The 20,360-nt window shown below is 30.6% G+C and overlaps 2 protein-coding genes across 7 annotated transcripts in view; one reads left to right on the top strand and one right to left on the bottom strand.

The window, feature by feature from the left end:
* The window catches only part of LOC119600355 (RING finger protein 17), a 183,435-nt gene that overhangs the window by 44,698 nt on the left and 118,377 nt on the right, over positions 1-20,360 (bottom strand). The window lies entirely within an intron of this gene.
* Positions 1-20,360, top strand: part of LOC119600359 — a 52,800-nt gene that overhangs the window by 23,985 nt on the left and 8,455 nt on the right. The gene's annotated exons all lie outside the window — the stretch shown is intronic.

Raw genomic sequence — 20,360 nt, forward strand, 5'->3', positions numbered from 1 at the left:
TAGACTAGACTATAGACTAGACTATAGACTAGACTATAGACTAGACTATAGACTAGACTATAGACTAGACTATAGTCTAGACTTTTACTATAGACTGGACTATAGACTTGACTATAGACTAGACTATAGACTAGACTAGACTATAGACTAGACTATAGACTAGACTATAGACTAGACTATAGACTAGACTATAGACTAGACTATAGACTAGACTATAGACTAGACTATAGACTAACAGACTAGACTATAGACTAGACTATAGACTAGACTATAGACTAGACTATAGACTAGACTATAGACTAGACTATAGACTAGACTATAGACTAGACTATAGACTAGACTATAGACTAGACTATAGACTAGACTATAGACTAGACTATAGACTAGACTATAGACTAGACTATAGACTAGACTATAGACTAGACTATAGACTAGACTATAGACTAGACTATAGACTAGATAGACTAGACTATAGACTAGACTATAGACTAGACTATAGACTAGACTATAGACTAGACTATAGACTAGACTATAGACTAGACTATAGACTAGACTATAGACTAGACTATAGACTAGACTATAGACTAGACTATAGACTAGACTATAGACTAGACTATAGACTAGACTATAGACTAGACTATAGACTAGACTATAGACTAGACTATAGACTAGACTATAGACTAGACTATAGACTAGACTATAGACTAGACTATAGACTAGACTATAGACTAGACTATAGACTAGACTATAGACTAGACTATAGACTAGACTATAGACTAGACTATAGACTAGACTATAGACTAGACTATAGACTAGACTATAGACTAGACTATAGACTAGACTATAGACTAGACTATAGACTAGACTATAGACTAGACTATAGACTAGACTATAGACTAGACTATAGACTAGACTATAGACTAGACTATAGACTAGACTATAGACTAGACTATAGACTAGACTATAGACTAGACTATAGACTAGACTATAGACTAGACTATAGACTAGACTATAGACTAGACTATAGACTAGACTATAGACTAGACTATAGACTAGACTATAGACTAGACTATAGACTAGACTATAGACTAGACTATAGACTAGACTATAGACTAGACTATAGACTAGACTATAGACTAGACTATAGACTAGACTATAGACTAGACTATAGACTAGACTATAGACTAGACTATAGACTAGACTATAGACTAGACTATAGACTAGACTATAGACTAGACTATAGACTAGACTATAGACTAGACTATAGACTAGACTATAGACTAGACTATAGACTAGACTATAGACTAGACTATAGACTAGACTATAGACCTAGACTATAGACTAGACTATAGACTAGACTATAGACTAGACTATAGACTAGAACTATAGACTAGACTAAGACTAGACTATAGACTAGACTATAGACTAGACTATAGACTAGACTATAGACTAGACTATAGACTAGACTATAGACTAGACTATAGACTAGACTATAGACTAGACTATAGACTAGACTATAGACTAGACTATAGACTAGACTATAGACTAGACTATAGACTAGACTATAGACTAGACTATAGACTAGACTATAGACTAACTATAGACTAGACTATAGACTAGACTATAGAACTAGACTATAGACTAGACTATAGACTAGACTATAGACTAGACTATAGACTAGAACTATAGACTAGACTATAGACTAGACTATAGACTAGACTATAGACTAGACTATAGACTAGACTATAGACTAGACTATAGACTAGACTATAGAACTAGACTATAGACTAGACTATAGACTAGACTATAGACTAGACTATAGACTAGACTATAGACTAGACTATAGACTAGACTATAGACTAGACTATAGACTAGACTATAGACTAGACTATAGACTAACTAGACTATAGACTAGACTAGATTATAGACTAGACTATAGACTAGACTATAGACTAGATTATAGATTAGCTCGCATACATATCAGTTGAAAATGAATGATTTAGAAAAGAAAATATCTGAAAGATGTTTTAAAGCCAACGTGATCAAAAAATTTATAATTTGTTGGACCAAGATGATTGAATGATTTCATATATCTAAAGTAGAGATGGTTATGTGTGTGTGTTTTAAAGGGTTAAGTAATAAAAGATTAAAATTAAATTGAAGTAGGCTTAAACAATTAAATATTTTGTTAACAAATATATATGAATATGATTAAAAATAATAAAGCATACAACAGTCAAACTAGATTAAAATGACCTTCACGAATAATTTTCACGCACCAAGAAATAATGTGGTATTTTGATTAAAATATTATTATTATTTTTATTTAATGTGAATTTCAAAGCCGATTTTTGGGGTTGAAATATAAAAATACCCCAAAACAAGTCCAATTGAATAATCCAAGATTAAATCCCCAAGAAGATATTTGGGGTCTTGGCAAAATTATTTTTGATATCTATGCGGATCGAAGCAGTATACATAATCTTTATGAAGCCTCAAAATTAAACTGTAGACAGACAAAATTTCTTAAGATATTTTGTAAAAAATTACAAATCTGAATCCTTGCGGCTGAGAAAAAAGTAGTAAATATATTTTAACAGATACTTGGTAGAAGCGAAAAAGGGGCAATTCATTTTATTAGAATTCTACTGTAATAGATGTTTTTTTTATAACATACAACAATAAATATAATAAAAGAAGATAATTTGTGAATTGTAACATGATAATCATGGGATTTTAAAGTACGATAAGCGGAAAAAGTGTAGCGATTACAATTATTTATTTAATTTAATAGTCCATAATAAAATTTATTATTCAACCCATAACATTAATTAACCAAATGAATGATGCACACTTTTTTTTATTTATACAAAATTAAGCAATAAAAGTCTATAAAATATTAAAATTGATTTGCAATAAATGTGGCTGAATAAAACAAACAAAGGGTGCTACATATAAATTTTACTTAAAGTTGCTTTATAATAAACTTCAAATACATTTAGTACTTTTAATATATAATTAACCATAATTATATAATAATAAAATATGTCTGTTTGTATTTGTTTAAAAGTCTTTGATTGATATTTAAATGTCAAGGTGTTGAAATTATTATTGTCTGCATAACACTTAAATAATTTTTGACAAATTAAATTGATGATTAAAGATTAATCTTAATAAATGTGTTTTTAATCTCAACGATACATAAAATTAATGATGATTAAATATCATTTTGAAAAATTTATAAGACATTTATTTGCATTCACATTTAAAAGTCGACTATAATGATGGCCCTGACAGTCATCATATGTAGCCAGCATGTGGAAACGAAAAAAAAATATATATATTAAGAAAATAAATATGACTAATAAAAGATTTAGTGGCAAAAGTTACCCTCTAGCATTATTATAATAATAAAATTATAAAAAAATTACAAAAAGAAAATACGCAAAGCAATAAAGCCAACACACAACTAAACATACGTTTTTTTTAAATAAGCAATGTTGTTGTTGCTTTTTTGTTAAAGCATGCAAAAATTTTCGTTTTTTTGAAGAAAATTTTTAGAGGTTGTCTCGGATTTTAAATATAAAACTTTTTGAAAGCATGTCTGACAGAATTGTTGAATATTTGGATAACGATGATGTCTGGGGTCTGTAGAAAATAGACAGGCGGACAAGAGGATTGTATATTAGAATTTATCGAAAATGTTATAAAATTTTATATAAATGTAAAAAAAAAATTATTTTCTATAAATAAAACAAGTAAGAATGGGAACTTGTGCAAGGGCTACGGTCAAATTATATCCCAGCATTACGAAAATCGGAAGTGTCATATTAGAATATTAAACATAATTATCAGCTCAAACCCGTATTCGAGGGGTAGGGTTGCGTGGTGGCTATGCGAAATAATGAAGTAACATACATAACTATATTGACTCAGAAAGTGATTCTGAGCCGATTAGTATACTTTAAGGTGTAGGACTAATATTTTTGGGTGTTACAAAAATCAGCACAAATGCATAATACCTCCGCTCCCACTATAGTGGTGTAGGGTATAGGTTAGGTTACGTATCGAGGGCAACTGCTTCATAAGCAGCTCACTTGGTGTGCATTTAAGTTGCTCCCTTTATGTTATCCCAGGTCACAGGAGTGTATTCCGATATCACTTTCTGCTTCCAGAACTAAACCAACAGGTTTCATTTATGAAGCATAGGATATTTCTAAGACCTATCTCAGAAATCTCCTGCATGCCTGACAAAAAGGGAGCACAAAAGTCATGTTCCCTGCTTTCAGTACGGCAATAGCAGAGTAGATGCGATATCTTCTTACTTATTATGATAACTTCTGCAGTAGTCATTATATCCTAATCTCCTGGCATGAGTGCCTATGACACAATGTCCTATAATTACTGATACAAACGTTTTTATTTGCTCTCTTCGAAAGCCTATGAGAAGTCTTGATCTGAGAGCATTAGCATATAAAGGCCAGATAGACCTCGAGATCTGATAAGCGGTTTCACTGAACCACCTGATTTGGGTTTTCCCATACAGTTCATTAAGAACAAGTGTCTTACAGTTCATACCAATAAAGGCGTCGATTTCTTCCTCATCTAACATCGCGCCGTTTATGGTTAATTCGTTAGCTATACAGTTATCCTGACATTTATCGTGACCAGGGACCCAGATTAGCGTTATTATTTAATTTAGTTTGACATTGTTTTAAAATGTTTACAAATATTGTATTTGAACAGAATTTGTACAGGGGTTTCATGAAACAAGTCGAATAAACTTGCCTACTTGCACAAATGGGAAACTTAAGCGTTTAAATGAAAACCCTTAATATTTCTTTTTTTAAGTTTTTCCCCCGTATTCATAAATACTTAATAAAGTTATTGTTAGATATTCCACTCATTAAGTTAAGTTAGATATTCCACCCATTGAAACCTATTTAAGATATGAGGCGGCGCTTACAGCCGAACGGCTCTTTACTTTAGGCGAACTGGACAAAAGCTGTTTTAGGACACGTCATCAATGTATGTATATTGGATACATTGGAAGGTTATACACAATCATCGGACGTGCCTGATCGCGTACCAGACATGTCGGAAACATTGAAATGCTGATCCCAGGTAGAATGTCTTGGTCAAGCGGAACATTAAAGCAAATACCAGTAGGAATCCATTGCTACACGGATGGCTCTAAATTGGGGGACAAATTGGGCCTGGGGTTCTATATTGAAGACCTAATCATAACACAAGCATCCAGGCAGAAGTACGAGCAATAACGAAATGTGTAAATTGGATTATAATAAAAATGGCGCCCACAGGGCTTGATATATTTATAAACAGCCAGAAATCAATTAGGGCGATATCAGGTGATAGAATTAAATCTAAGAATATTCTCCCAGAGGTAAGGTTTGCATTATATGGGTACCAGGCCAATCGGGAATAGTCGGCAACGGGTGAATGTAATAGTTTTAAAGGGAAGGGGGCTCATGGTAGTTGACCTGACAAACGCAAAACCAATTCACGCAACAAAAGCTGAATTAAAACAAGTAAGAAAGTATAGTCGGGCGTGACCGACCATATGATACCCTACACCAGTTATGAATATTAAATGTGATTTATTTTTCATAATAATTCATTGTTCCGATATATTTAAGCAATTTATGGATGAAAAACTAATTTTCTGAAAGAGACTTTATATGGGGGCCAAGTATGGACCAAGCTTGATAAAATTTTGTAAATATATTTATATTTACATAATATTTTATTGTGCTGAATTTCATCGCGATATTTGTGTTTATAAGTTAATTTTGGTCATTCAAGTAATTTTCTGAAGGGGACTTTGTATGGGAGCTAGGGTCAAATGAGGCTCGATCTCTATGAAATTTGACAAGGTCATCAAGGCTTGTATAAAACTTAGTTGTGTCGCTTTTTATCAATATACAGCTATATTTAAGATAATTATGAGCTCAGAAGCCCTTTTCGGGGGGTTCTGTTGTATGGGGGCTAAGTAAAATAATGGACCGATTTTAACCATTTTCAATAGGCTTCGTCCTTGGACCGAAAAGAGTGTGTGCCAAATTTCATCCAATTATCTTGAAAATTGCAACCTGTACCTTGCGCACAAGGTTTACATGGACAGCCAGCCAGAAGGACGGACGGACAGACGGACATAGCTTAATCGACCCAGAAAACGATTCTAAGCCGATTGATATACTTTAAGGTGGGTATAGGACGAATATTTTTGTATGTTACAAACATCAGCACAAACCCAATATACCCTTCCTACTAAAGTGGTGTAGGGTATAAATATGGGTGACAGAATCCCATTCTTGGAATAATGAAACGGTGGATAGAACCACAAAGATCCTATGAGGTGATCCTGATGAGAGCAAGATGAGAAATCTCCTTAAAATGAGCAAACCCGAGGTTAGTATGATGGTACGTATTCTGAGTGGATACACAGGATTACGAGCAGATCTATGCAAAATTGGACGTTTGGATTCAGACGAATGTGGAGAGGACAGTGAAACTCTGAAGCACTTTCTTTGCCACAGTCAGGCATTCTTCAATGTTAGAACCAAGTATTTTGGATATAACATTCCTGGCTAATACTGATTGGAAAATTCTTAGGAATTACGTATTTAGTTTCTGAACACTGAAAAATAATACATTCAGTGATATTTTTTTATGAAAAGGTGCACACAACAGGCCCGATAATGGTCTAGGTGTATTTCTTCGGATTTTATGTTGTATACATCCTCCTATCAACCTAACCTAAACTTGGGTTATTGTTGGAATTTTGTATGTGAAATGTGCTTAATAAACTAAAAATAAACAATTAATATCTTTATGAATACGGGGTTAAGATATCAGAACAAAATCAATGAAAATACAAGTAAGAAAGTATAGTCGGGCGTGGCCGACCATATGATACCCTACACCAGTTATGAATATTAAATGTGATTTATTTTTCATAATAAAGCATTTATCTTCAATATTCCCTTGTTCCGATACATTTAAGCAATTTATGGATGAAAAACTAATTTTCTGAAAGAGGCTTTATATGGGGGCTAGGGGCAAATATGGACCAAGCCCGATAAAATTTTCTGAATATATTTATATTTACATAATATTTTATTGTGCTGAATTTCATCGCGATTTTGGACTTTGTATGGGAGCTAGGGTCAAATGGGGCCCGATCTTTATGAAATTTGGCAGGGTCATCAAGACTTAGTTGTGTCGCATTTTATCGATATATCTGTATATTTAACATAATTATCAGCTCAAAAGCCCTTTTCGGGGGGTTCTGTTCTATGGGGGCTAGGTGAAATAATGGACCGATTTTAACCATTTTCAATAGGCTTCGTCCTTGGGTCAAATAAAACGTGCGTGCCAAATTTCGGACGGACATAGCTTAATCGACTCAGAAAACGATTCTAAGCCGATTGGTATACTTTAAGGTGGGTCTAGGACGAATATTTTTGTATGTTACAAACATCAGCACAAATACAATATACCCTCCCCACTAAAGTGGTGTAGGGTATAATAAACAAAAATATATTAATAAACACAAATAAAAAACGTGACAACATTTTAGTTGCAAAATGCAAATAAATTTTAAAGGTGGAGTAATAAAGAACAATGATTTTTTTTTAATTTAATGTTTTTGTCTTTATAAAAAATAATGCGATATTCTTTAAACATCAATGTTGATTTTTGTAAAATAAAGAAAAATAATAAACAGCTGTAGTTGTTTGTATACAAAGAACAGCAGAGTTACTCAAAAAACGATTTTTGAAATATCAAAAGGCATTCATTTAAATTATATTAAAGGTGATGAGTACGACTAAATGAAGCAATCACACTAAAAATAATATTAAAGCAAACGACTAGAATGAAGATAAATTCTTTTCTTTTAGTTAGATATTATATACTTTGACGGCTTAAATTTGATAATATTTACCTTTTAATAACATAAGAAGATTTTTAAATTAAATACCATTTAAAACACATTAAAATGTGGAAAATATAAATAGCATTAACACGCAGACTTATACACGGTGTGATGGAAAATATTATTATTAAGCTTATTATATAATTTTATCCTTGATATAGTCAGATTATCAGCATCATTTCTCACAACAGGAAATTGTTAAATATTTTTTTTTCTGTTGACCTGACATAATTTTTTTATTTTATAATTATTATTATTGTTATTGCCACAATATAGTTGTTTTTATTGTTTTTTGTTGCATATTATTTAAATGCCTGATGAATGTTTTTTTGTATATTTTTTACGCGTTAATGAGTGAATCCCACAAAAAAAAAGGATATAAATTATTATTGTTTTGCATGTACATTAATGACTGTTTGGTTGTATGTATGTTAGTTTCTGTGTGTGTATGTGTTTGTGTAAAAGGATAAGTATGTTTGTATTTGCTTTATTCACATTATGTTTATATGACAAACATACTTTAACAAACATTCTCTCATACACATCCTTGCTAGCTGCTGCTGTTCTACGTTAATGACGACAACAATCTCATTATTTTGTCAGTATGTTAAGAAGATGTCTTTTATTTTTGGTATTAAATGAATATAAAGTCCTGTATATAGGACTCAACATTTTACCTTAATTTATGCATATTTAAATGTGATAAACTCATTGAAAATTCATTCAGTTTCGTTATTGTTTTTTTTTCTTTTATTCTTTTTATTATTAATTTTGTATTTGTGTTTTTGGCTTTTGCAGTTTATTTATTTCCAGAATGTTAATTGTTTATAAGTGTTCCGTTGAAATCAACATATTTTCATATTTTACAAATTAATTATTATTGGGTGAGAGATAAATTACGATAAATTATTTTTTTTTTTTACAAATATAAGGGATAAATTAGATGTTTTTTACTTTTTTACTGCTTACTGAAAACTTATTAATAATTTTATTATACCCTACACCACTATAGTGGGGGGGGGAGGTGTATTATGCGTTTGTGCTGATGTTTGTTAAACCTAAAAATATTGGTCCTAAAGTATACCTATCGGCTCAGAATCACTTTCTGAGTCGATTTAGTTATGTCCGTCTGTCCGACCGTCTGTCTGTGTGTCCATGTAAACCTTTTTTTGACCCAATTACGAAGCCAATAGAAAATGGTTTAAATCGGTCCATTATTTCGTATATCCCCCATACAACCGTAACCCCCGAATAGGGCTTTTGAGCTCATAAATATGTTAAATGTTTTGTATCACTTCAAAAATCCGCAAACTTAGTTTTATATAAGTCTTAATTTTACTGCTAATTTTCGTAATGATCGGGCCCGATTTGACCCTATCCCCCATACAAAGCCCCTTTCAGAAAATGACTTGATGGTCAAAATTCACTTATAAACACTAATATCACGATGATATTATGCATAAATATCATACGTAGACGTAAATCCCTCTACCAAAATTTATAAGGATAGGACCATATTAACCCCCATATAACCGTTCTTTTAGACAATCCCCTTTTTACCAAGAAATTGTTAAAATATTTCATAATTAAGGTAAAAATGAAATTAAATACTTTATTATTAAAAAAAAATAATCAAAATTTGTAACATAATCACTGGTATATGGTATCATATGGTCTGCCATGTCCGACTATAAATTCTTACTTGTTTATTTATAGAAAATTTTCGATAAATTTGAAAATTTCTATTTATACAAAAATTTCCTTATATTTTTCTATTCATACCGAATTTCCGATAAATTTCCTATTTAGAGACAATTTTCGATGATTTTTTTTATTTATAGAAAATGCTCGAAAAACTTTATATTTATAGAAAATGTTCGAAATAAATTTTTAAATTTTCAATAAATTGTTCTATTTATAGAAAATTTTCAATAAACATTTTATACTCAACACCACTTTAGTGGAGAGTATATTGGGTTCGTGCTGATGTATGTAACGCACAAAAATATTCGTCCTATACTTAACTTATATTATATCAATCGGCTAAGAATAGTTTTCTTAATCGATTTAGCTATATCCGTCCGTCTGTCCGTCCATGTAAAGATGATTCAAAGTCCCTTTCAGAAAGTGACTTGAAGATCAGTAATTCACTTATAAACACCAGTATTGCAATGAAATTCTGCATAATGAACTACAGGCATGGGAGGTAATGACTACATTTTCAATTACAATTACATTTGAAGTAATTGTAATTGAAGATTCACCAATTACAATTACTTGTAATTGTAATTGAAGTTTATCCAATTACAATTATTTGTAATTGTAATTGAAGTTTCGCCAATTACAATTACTTGTAGTTGTAATTGAAGTTTTGCCAATTACAATTACTTTTAATTGTAATTGAAGAAATTCCAGTTACAATTACTTTTAATTGTAAATTTTGTTCCTTATAATTACATGTAATTTTGTAATTAGTAATACCTAAATTACAATTACAAGTAATTTAAATTGGAAACTTCAATTGCAATTACAAGTAATTGGTTATTGGTCAATTATACATTACAAGTAATTGTAATTGGAAAAACTTCAATTAAAATTACAAATAATTGTAATTTGTTATTTATCAATTACACATTACAAGTAATTGTAATTGACCATGTAGTGAATTACTTTGTGTAATCATTACCCCCCATGCCTGATGAACTTAAATGTTAACGTAAATCCCTCTATGAATATTTAAAAGGATAATACCATATTTTATTATTTTTTTTAGAATATGTCTAAAAAAATTCGATAACTTTTTCTTATTTTTAATACTCTTATAATTGTCCACCTATCCAATATTTGCCCAATTTATAAGGAAAGAAGGTGTAAACGTTATTTTAAAGATTTATCTTTTTTTTACATTTTCAAAAATTTAAATTTCCATTATGGTTTTATTAATATTTACAGAAATTATTTCCATACTTTCTGGTCATATTTATTTTGTGGGATAAACGAAGTGTATGTATGCATGTTCTGGACATTATGAGAAAATATTATTTGTTAATAAAGTCAAATTGAATTGTACAATTTAAAAAAGTCACTTTAAACAAGCAGCAGGATATTTAAAAAATGTGAAAATTAAAAATTTTACGGGAAAAATTTTTTATCTTGAAATTTAAAGAAAAATATTAGGAAATATACAAAAATGTAAACGTAAGTAAATGTAGGTATGGTATGGTTTTATTTAAATAGTTGTTTCAACTGAAAAATGTCTAATGGAAATTCTATGCTTGAGTGTAGAGAAATATGAAATTAATTTCAAAAGTATTAGAGTGTGTCCTATTTAATTTGAATTTTTTTTCTTGTTGTAAATTTTACAAAAAAAAAAAAAAAAAACACATTTTATAGGATATAGATAGGCAGGCGTACACACGTAAAATTGGAATTAAAATTTATGCATTTTGCCACATTACGCAACCATACATGCAACATTTAAACTCCAAAGTTTAACAACAAATGCATGTGAAATTGTGTGTGAATAAAAAAAAAAAACACATTCATTAAGAAATACACGCATACAAAAATGTTGTATTTGTTTAAACAAATCAGGAATGGACAGTTGTTATTTCATAATAAATCTTTTAAGTTAGAAAAATTTGCGATAAATTTGTTGTATGAAGAAAATTTCGGATTAATTCTCTGCTTCTAGAGAAATGTAGATAAACTAGAAAATCTGTTTATAGAAAATTTTCCATAAAATTTGTTTTGAAATTAAACCTTCCATAAATTTTCCAATAATAGAAAGTGAATTTTTAAAATTCGAATATTTAGGGGATAAAAATGGGGAAATTCGGTAACATAATCACCCCTATCGCCAATCAACATTTCACGTGAAATATGTTCCCTTTTCACTTTTTTCGTTCACTAACTTTTTTGACGTGAAAAAATTTGTAAACAATGATAGCTGCTGCATACAAAATCAACTGTTGTGAATGAATTGTTCACAGCAAGTTCACGTTGGCAATTTTCCCTTTCGAGGGGACTGAAAATTTCAAGGGAACAAAAAGTTTACTTCTATTGGCAATAGGGGTGAATAACTCCTAAACTAAAAAAAGTGCAACAAAACTTTAATACTTATCGTTATGCAAATGTCTGGTACTTTTTCGAATTTCGTTCTTTTTAGGCTATGAATATCAAAGTGCTTTACGTGAACTGCTGCCGCGTTGGCCTAATTTCACAATGGTCTTATTCACCCACTGGGTGAGCTTTTGTGACGACACACCAACGCCATTTTGTGCATCTTACACGCTGTTGGCAATTTTGTACACGGTTTTGCCGATCCATGTACAAGCCTTTGCTCAGGTACTCGAGCTATCCAATCTCTGACCATTACTACCCCGTTGCTTAACTTCCGAGATGTAAAAACATCACTTCCGTTTACAACCAGGCAGGTGGGATGGCCTCTGTTGAGTCGGAAACAGCACCTAGAGACGTCCGAAACACAAATCCATCAAATAATTCGAGGACCTTGTTCTCACGCACAGAGAACATACTGTGGTAAATCGGGTATGAAAAGAGTTTTCCCTGAACCTATTTGGACAAGGAAGAAAAAATCAATGGAATCACTTGTATAAGATACCTTTCATGCATCAAAATTCAACCCAGCACGCTTCCCATTCATCCGACATATTCATAGAGAACAAAACACACTTCGACACACTCACTTTAGGTATACGGGCGGGAAAGATCCGTGTACCTCTACATTCATCCTGTATCATATACATTTAACATCAACGCTTAGGCCCACTGTCACTTCGTTGTTGACTTCGGCAACAGCATCGAACTTATCCCGAAATATAGATCTCACCGTGCATCAGTCCTTTAACTGACAGTCTGTTTCCGCGAATTTGGGTTTAAACCACAGCCATTACGTCGATACCGAAGGAATCTCAACCAACCGACCTGCCAGGACAAAGTCCTGCGGCAACTGGCCACCCTTAATACAAGGTTATGTGGTTCTCTTGTTCAATCCCTGTTCAAATCATTCCAAGGAAAGGCCGAGATTTCATTTGATCATCACTAGAAACATGAAATTAAAAAAGTAGATCCTGGAGTAAATTAGAATCTATATAAGAAGCCTTTTTGGTATTTTTTCGTTTTTCAAAAGGTACTTTTTGAATATTTTATAATATTGACCTAGAAACATAAAATTAAACAATCAGAGTCCAGAGTTTTGATCTATAAAACTAAACAAGCAAAGTTCTTAGTAAATGAGAATCTATCAAAGGGGTCTTTTAGGTACTTTTTTCGCTTTGCAACTGGTACTATTTGAAGTATTTAACTACAATATTGAAGCTAGAAATGTAAAAACAGTCTCCTAATGAACTAATAAAAAAGGTACTTTTTCGTTTTTTACTGGTACTATTTGATGCAAAATCCTGATGGAATGAATATTAATTAGAGTAAAATTTTTCGTTTTTCAATTGGTACTCTTTGAATCTTTTTTAAAATTGAATGAACATGTATAAAAGGGAAATTTCTAGTACTTTTTCTTTTTCCAACTTTTTGAAAGTGAATGTTTATAATAGTTAATTTATTGATACTTTATTGTAACAACGGCTATTTTTGAATTTTGTATAATTAAACATTAAGTTTATTTTATTACGATAAGGGTAGCGAAGCTTACCGGGTAATGCTAGTATTCTAAAAATTCTCTGTTTATATAGGTTTTTAAATTGTCGACAAAATTTCCAACATATCCAACTCTTGTTCAAACAAAATATTATGTTGTTTGTCTATATGCGTCTGTTCCAAATGAAAACTTATTACACCATACACTTTACCACTCACTCACTCTCAGACTAACTTACCCACTCTCCACTATGGCAAAGACACATTTTTAATTATTTTATTTTAATTACCTAGTTTTTTTTAAATGAGGGAAAACAATGTGGTAATTAGTGAACAAACATTAATGAATGCCAACTAAAACTTTAACTAAAATATATATAATAAATATATATAAAATTAATTTTTATTTAGCAATTATCTCATTAAATAAGTTACTGTTATACAGCATAATAAGCTTGATGTTTTATTTACAAATTAGGCCTTTAAAACATATTTCAACTAAATAAGGATCATGCATAGAGCGTGATTGAAAAGCGAAATTAAAGTGTTATTACCGTTAAATCAGCTGACACAGTGTTGTTTTAAATCTAAAATATATAGTTAAATCAACAATTTCTAATATAGAGTTAAAAAACTGTAATTAATTTTCTAAATACTTTATAGAACGACCTTGTGTTTAAACTTTATAACATTTTCCCAGGCTTAAATGTGTACGTTCTACTTTTAAACTTGCAATGAACCCAACTTTAATATTGAAAGTTGTTTAAACAAAAGCTTAAACTTACCCCTTTATTATTTTAGACAATGGTTAATAACTATATAGAAACATCTTACCTAAAAATAAAAAAGTATATTATTAAAATTTTGTGAAAAATTATATAAAAAAATATTTTAGAAAACAATAATTATTGCAAAATCTTGACTAAGAAGACATGTATGAGAAACGAGGTTAACCTTGTAAACAGCAAATACTATAAGTATTGCAAACATGCAACATGTTAGCATAAAGCAATCACGCTGCTAATAATGTTTAATATTATATTGTTATAATGTTTATAACTGTTTATTTTACTATTGTGTTAGATAGAGATCAATTAGGTGCGTTTTTATCATTATTATCCAGCTAAAACATAGTAAGGACTTGTTCTTATACAATAACTTACTTTTCAAATACTATATTTTCTGCATTATTTTTAACACATTTCCATTAACTCAGGACGTGGAATGTTTAATTTCATGTTTCCAGGTTCAATATTATAGGTTCAATATTGTAAAAAAAAAACTCAAAAAGTACCAGCTAAAAAAACTAAAAAGTACCAAAAAAAATAGTCCTTGTTACCGGACTATAATAGCATATAAGGCGTTACTAAATCTACCAATTTTTTAAGTCTATCAAAATTGACTCAATTAAATTGAAAAATCAAATTTCTCGTTGTTTTCCCCTCCTTTTGGTACTTTTCTCCATATTGAAGTAATAAAATGTTATCCAAAAATTTTGCAATATCTTTGGGTGTGCCCATGCCAGTATAAACTTGAAAATGCTAAAATTTACTTACACAATAGCATTTTAAGTCATTATTTTAACACGGGGATGACATTGAAGGCAAGTACTTACTACGATCGCTTACAAATAGGGAGTAAGATAAGTACTTACTACGATCGCCTGTTAGTTGGTACTTAAGTAGTCTTGTTTCAGAGAAAAAATTTCGAAAACCATATGTTAAGACTGAAAAGTAAGTACTTACATCGCCAATTACAATTTTACGTGAAATATGTCCCTTTTCACTTTTTTAGTTCACGAACATTTTTGACGTGATAAAATTTTCCCTTTTTTGAAATTTTGTATTGAAATTTGGTAAACAATGAACAGCTGTTGCGAACAAAATCAACTATTGTGAATGAAATGTTAACGACAAGTTCACGATAGCAATTTTCCCTTCGAGGTGAATGGAAATTTAAAGGTAACAAAAATTTAACTTTTATTGTATTATTTGTAAGTTATTATTAAACTCATTCTAAGTAATTAGTGAACAAACATTAATGCAGACCATATGTAGTGGTCATTGAAAAGTAAGTTGTTGAGTAAGTACAAGTCATTACCATGTTTTCGTTGGGTATATAGTGTGCAAAAAAGTACCAAACTGTTTTACCCTTTTATTACCTAAAAGGGCTGAATTTCAAAAAAGTATCAGACACCTGTCAGCTTATTTTTTAAATGATGACGATAAGTTTTAAATTGTGTTTGTATATTTTCTAGTTCGAGAGATATAAGGTTATCAAATATACGCCCTAAATATTCGAATTTCCAAAATACCTAGTGGGGAAATTTCAGCTTTTCAGCTTAACAGTTTAGGCTGTGCGATGATAAATTGATCACTCAGTCAGTATCGTAGATATGCGAATTTCTGCATTTAATTAATATAGGAAGCGCCACGCCCACTAGGAATATCAAAATAGAACACGCAACATTCGAGATAAATTTCAAGATTAACGTTCCAACTAATTAACCGTCTACAGACTTCAATAATACAAATAAACACAAAAAATGTCCCTACCGGCTACAAATTGTGTGAATTATTATTGGTCACACTATAACTACAAAACAAAATAATCTTGCTTTTAATAGAGGGAAGCAAAATCATGATGAAAAAGAAAAACAAAAACACAGAAACATAAATACTTGTACATCTAGTTAATGCAATTTTTCGCTAAAAATTTACTAGTATTTTTCAAAAAATAAATAAAAATAAATTTCATCAAGGTCAACAACCATTAAGATGAAATGCGAAAAAACAACAACAACTTTACACAACTTTAATGCTCAAAAAATTACATCATCATACTTGGCAAAAAAATAATTGCATTTAAATTTTGCAATTGTCACCAATACAGTAGTTTTCCGATTTAACGAACCTATATGTTGTCAGGCCTGTTCGTTAAATCGAAAAGTTCGTTATATGCAGTACTAACTCGAAAGTGTCTTTTGGGTACATAAATAATAAAATTACATAAAATCAAATTTTTAAAAATATGTTTCAGGAAATATTTGTTCAATTCACAATCAAGTTATATATTGTATCTACTAAAGTGTAGTAACAGTGATTGTGAACAGATCTTTGCAGCAAGTCATAAGTTTATGTTCTCAATGAAAAAAAAAAAAAAAACAATCAAAACAAACAATGTCAAAAGATAAAAAATCAAATAATATTAAATTAATTAAACAAGTGAAATAAACCAAATTAATTTCTTTTAATTTAAAATTCTCTTATTTTCATTATTCCACATTTAAAACTAATAAATAAACAGTTTTTAATAAAATTTTATTTTTGTTTGTTTTGGTAAACAGCTGTTTGTTTGAATTTCTGTGTTACCACTTTAGCTGAAATAAACATATGAAAAATTGTCGTAAGAGTTGTATAGAGCTTTTGCATAGAAAATACCAACAACATTGTTATAATTATTGTAGCAGCTGCTGACATACTACGCATACAACGCTACAACATCGATTGTGAATTGAACAATTATTCTTTAGACAATATTTTATAAGAATTTTATGAAAAACTAGCAATTTATATCACAATGTGAAAACAATAAAGAAATCTGAAAAAAAACACAGTTTATTTCGTAAAACTAATCTACGTTCTGGAAAAGCAGTCGGACGACATAATTCTTAAAGAAGTTGAAACCCAATGTCTTGAATTGCGATGAATCTGAATCTGGCCTCAGAATTCCTCCATTACATCAGGCTTAGGAAATAGATTAATGTAAAGTTATTACAACGCGAATTCAGTTTAATTGTTGCAATATTGCCTCTGTCATATCTTGTTTTCTAGATTTTGCGACATTAAGGATTGTAGATTTGATTATCTCATATTTTTTGTATAAATCTTTAATAACAAATCTCAGATTATCTAGATCCTTCATTTTACTAAATTAGAAAAAATCAACTCTCGAAATCCATATTCGAAAGCAATAGAAAAGGAAATACCCCTCCTAAAACGTCGAAGCTTTTCTGAAATGTTTTTTAGTTATTTTTGTTAATTAAACTCTAATTTCAATTAATTTTATTTATATTTGTTCGTTAAACTGAGTACAAAAAGTATTTTTTGTTCGTTATGTAAGGTACTCAATGTAAAAATATTGATAGTTCGCTAAATGCGATGTTCGTAGAAACGAATGTTCGTTAAATCGGAAAACTACTGTAATATAAAATAACAATACTTAATACAAAATCACGCCCGATATTTAGAACATTAGCTGTGAACGCATAAGGTGATGATGGCAGAAATTATCAATGACCTTGTCAAGTATTTCGATATGAGTTGTATAATGTTGATGATTGAGTTTTTAATACGTATAAAAAATAAGTAAAGAAGTATTTATAATGGGTAGAGTCGAATGTCGAGTGCATAACATGGACACCTGCCTTGGCGGCCTCATTTCACGGTGGTCTTTTTCATCCACTAGGTAGACTATAGAATCCTGAATCCTTCTAGGAAGAATTCAGGTGGTAATTTTTGTACATGGCTGAGCCGGTCCACGTACAAGCAATTTGCTGAAGAACTCGAGCTAATGGGTTGAGTCGGTTCGGTCATTAAAATGTCCTTTATATAATAAATTAAAATGTTTGATGATTTTTTTGAAGTTATTCATCCCTTTCGCCAATCAACATTTCACGTGATATATACTCCTTTTCACTTTTTTCGTCCACAAACTTTTTGTCGTGAAAAAATTTACCCAATTGTGAAATTTTTCGATGAAACCATGAACAGCTGTTGCATATACATCAACTATTGTGAATGAATTGTTCACAGCAAGTTTACGATAGCAATGTTCCCTTCAAGAGCAATGAAAATTTTAAGACAACAAAATTGGTATAACTTCAAAGATTACATTTAAAACATAAAAATTTCATAATTTTGAAATATGTTTCCTAAACACAAACATTTGACGACTAACTTTGGGTGGTCGTCTAAACACTTGTTAATAAGTCTATATTCCAAACTTGTTAATAACATTAACACTTGCAACAAGTAAGATAATATATTTATTCAACACATACATAGTTGATGTCGTGTAATCAATGATTGACACCTTTACAATAAATATTGACTACGGCATTTAATTAAGACCGTAGCAGCTGGTGTTAATGCTACAAATGACTAATAATAGTTTCTTGGTGTCAAAAATGTTGACAAGTTAACACCATCAAAACTGTTGGGAGAAAAAATAAAAAAAAAAAAACAATGACAGCACAAAAAAGTCCAAAAAAAAAAAAATAATTTTTGGTAAAAATTCAAAATTTACAACACTTAGACTAGGTCAAATATCAGCAGGACTAAATTTTCAGATTAAAAAAAAAAACGTTTCATGAGGTTGATCTTTACTATTATACGTAGTTGCAATGAAAATGGGAGGGGCCATAATAGTAGGCGTTGCACATTCGGCTATAGAATATTAGCAGTGTTCATATCAAAACTTTGCTTTATGTAGTTGAAATAGGCGGGATTTGAAAAATAGGCGGGCAAATCTATTCAAACTTAACATTTATTAACGAATATTCTCATAATATGAATTATTTTTATCAGATATTATCTATTCTAAATCATTAATTTTCAACTGTTATCTCATGGACTTCGAGAAGAAAATAATTCAAACTTTTCAAAAAAATCCAAAATGGACTTTCATTGAATTCGCAAAAGATCTAAAAGTTTATAGTTACCCTATTTCAAAAGCCATTAATTTGTATAAGGAAGACTTGAGCATGGAAAGAAGTCCTCGATTGGAAAGAAAAAAGGTTTAGCAGATATCGTTAAGACAAAATAAGTTGAACAACAATTTCGAAGAGCACCAATCAATTTCTGATTCTTTAGCGGGCAGAGCTAATGCTACTGCTGCTTTGAAATCGTATTAAGTTCAGAAAGTTCCGGATTAACTCTGCTAATAACTTAGAAAATAAAACATTGCGAAGTGTCTAAAAAGGGGGTTTATATATTTTTAAATACCTCAGAGAGTCTTCTTATTTCTGTTCCGATATACAACTGTTCAAGAATACTGGACAAAAACAAAGAAAATATTTGTGTGTTAAGTCATTTGCAGTCGTGGCAAATGAAACCGATCTTTTGTGACAGTAGGCTCGTTACATATAAAAATATCTATTGCGGAGGGACTAAAAAACGGGATTACATATTTTGAAACACCTCAGAGAATTTTCATATTTATGGACCGAATGGTATTCAAAAAATAATGATTATTTTGTAACACGAGAGGGAAATCGATAAAACTGTCCAAAACTTTGGCCTGTGGAATGGTATTGGATTCTTGTAAAAAAGGAGTTAAAGAACACAGGAAAGGTGTCCCTGGTTATGTCAGACTTTAAGCGTCAGTGGACTACCTCGCCAAAAACGTAAGGGAAGCAAATATAAAATGTTTAATGGCAGGATTTTCGGAAAAAGTGGATAAATTTGTCATAATTTTTTATGATAGAGGGATAAGATCAAACTTATTTGGGGACCAGATGAAATCCAGAAATATTACCAAAAACTCTATGTTACTTTTGACAGATAAACTGAGGGACAAAAGAAGAGGGAAACCAAAAATTTGTACATATAGTTTTTGGGTCTACGACCAATATTTCGATAAGCTATAAATGGAATGACAAAATCAATATAATTTCCATATTTTCAGATGTGAATTCTATCTTGCTTTCAATAGATTGACGGAAGGACAGACGAACCAGGGTAGATGGTCTAATAATGATCCAGAGACCAAAGTTTACTTTTCTAAA

This window comes from Lucilia sericata, unplaced genomic scaffold (genome assembly GCF_015586225.1).
Source record: "Lucilia sericata isolate MDLA Ls3-8-SP2 unplaced genomic scaffold, ASM1558622v1 Contig000111F_arrow, whole genome shotgun sequence".
Taxonomy (NCBI): domain Eukaryota; kingdom Metazoa; phylum Arthropoda; class Insecta; order Diptera; family Calliphoridae; genus Lucilia; species Lucilia sericata.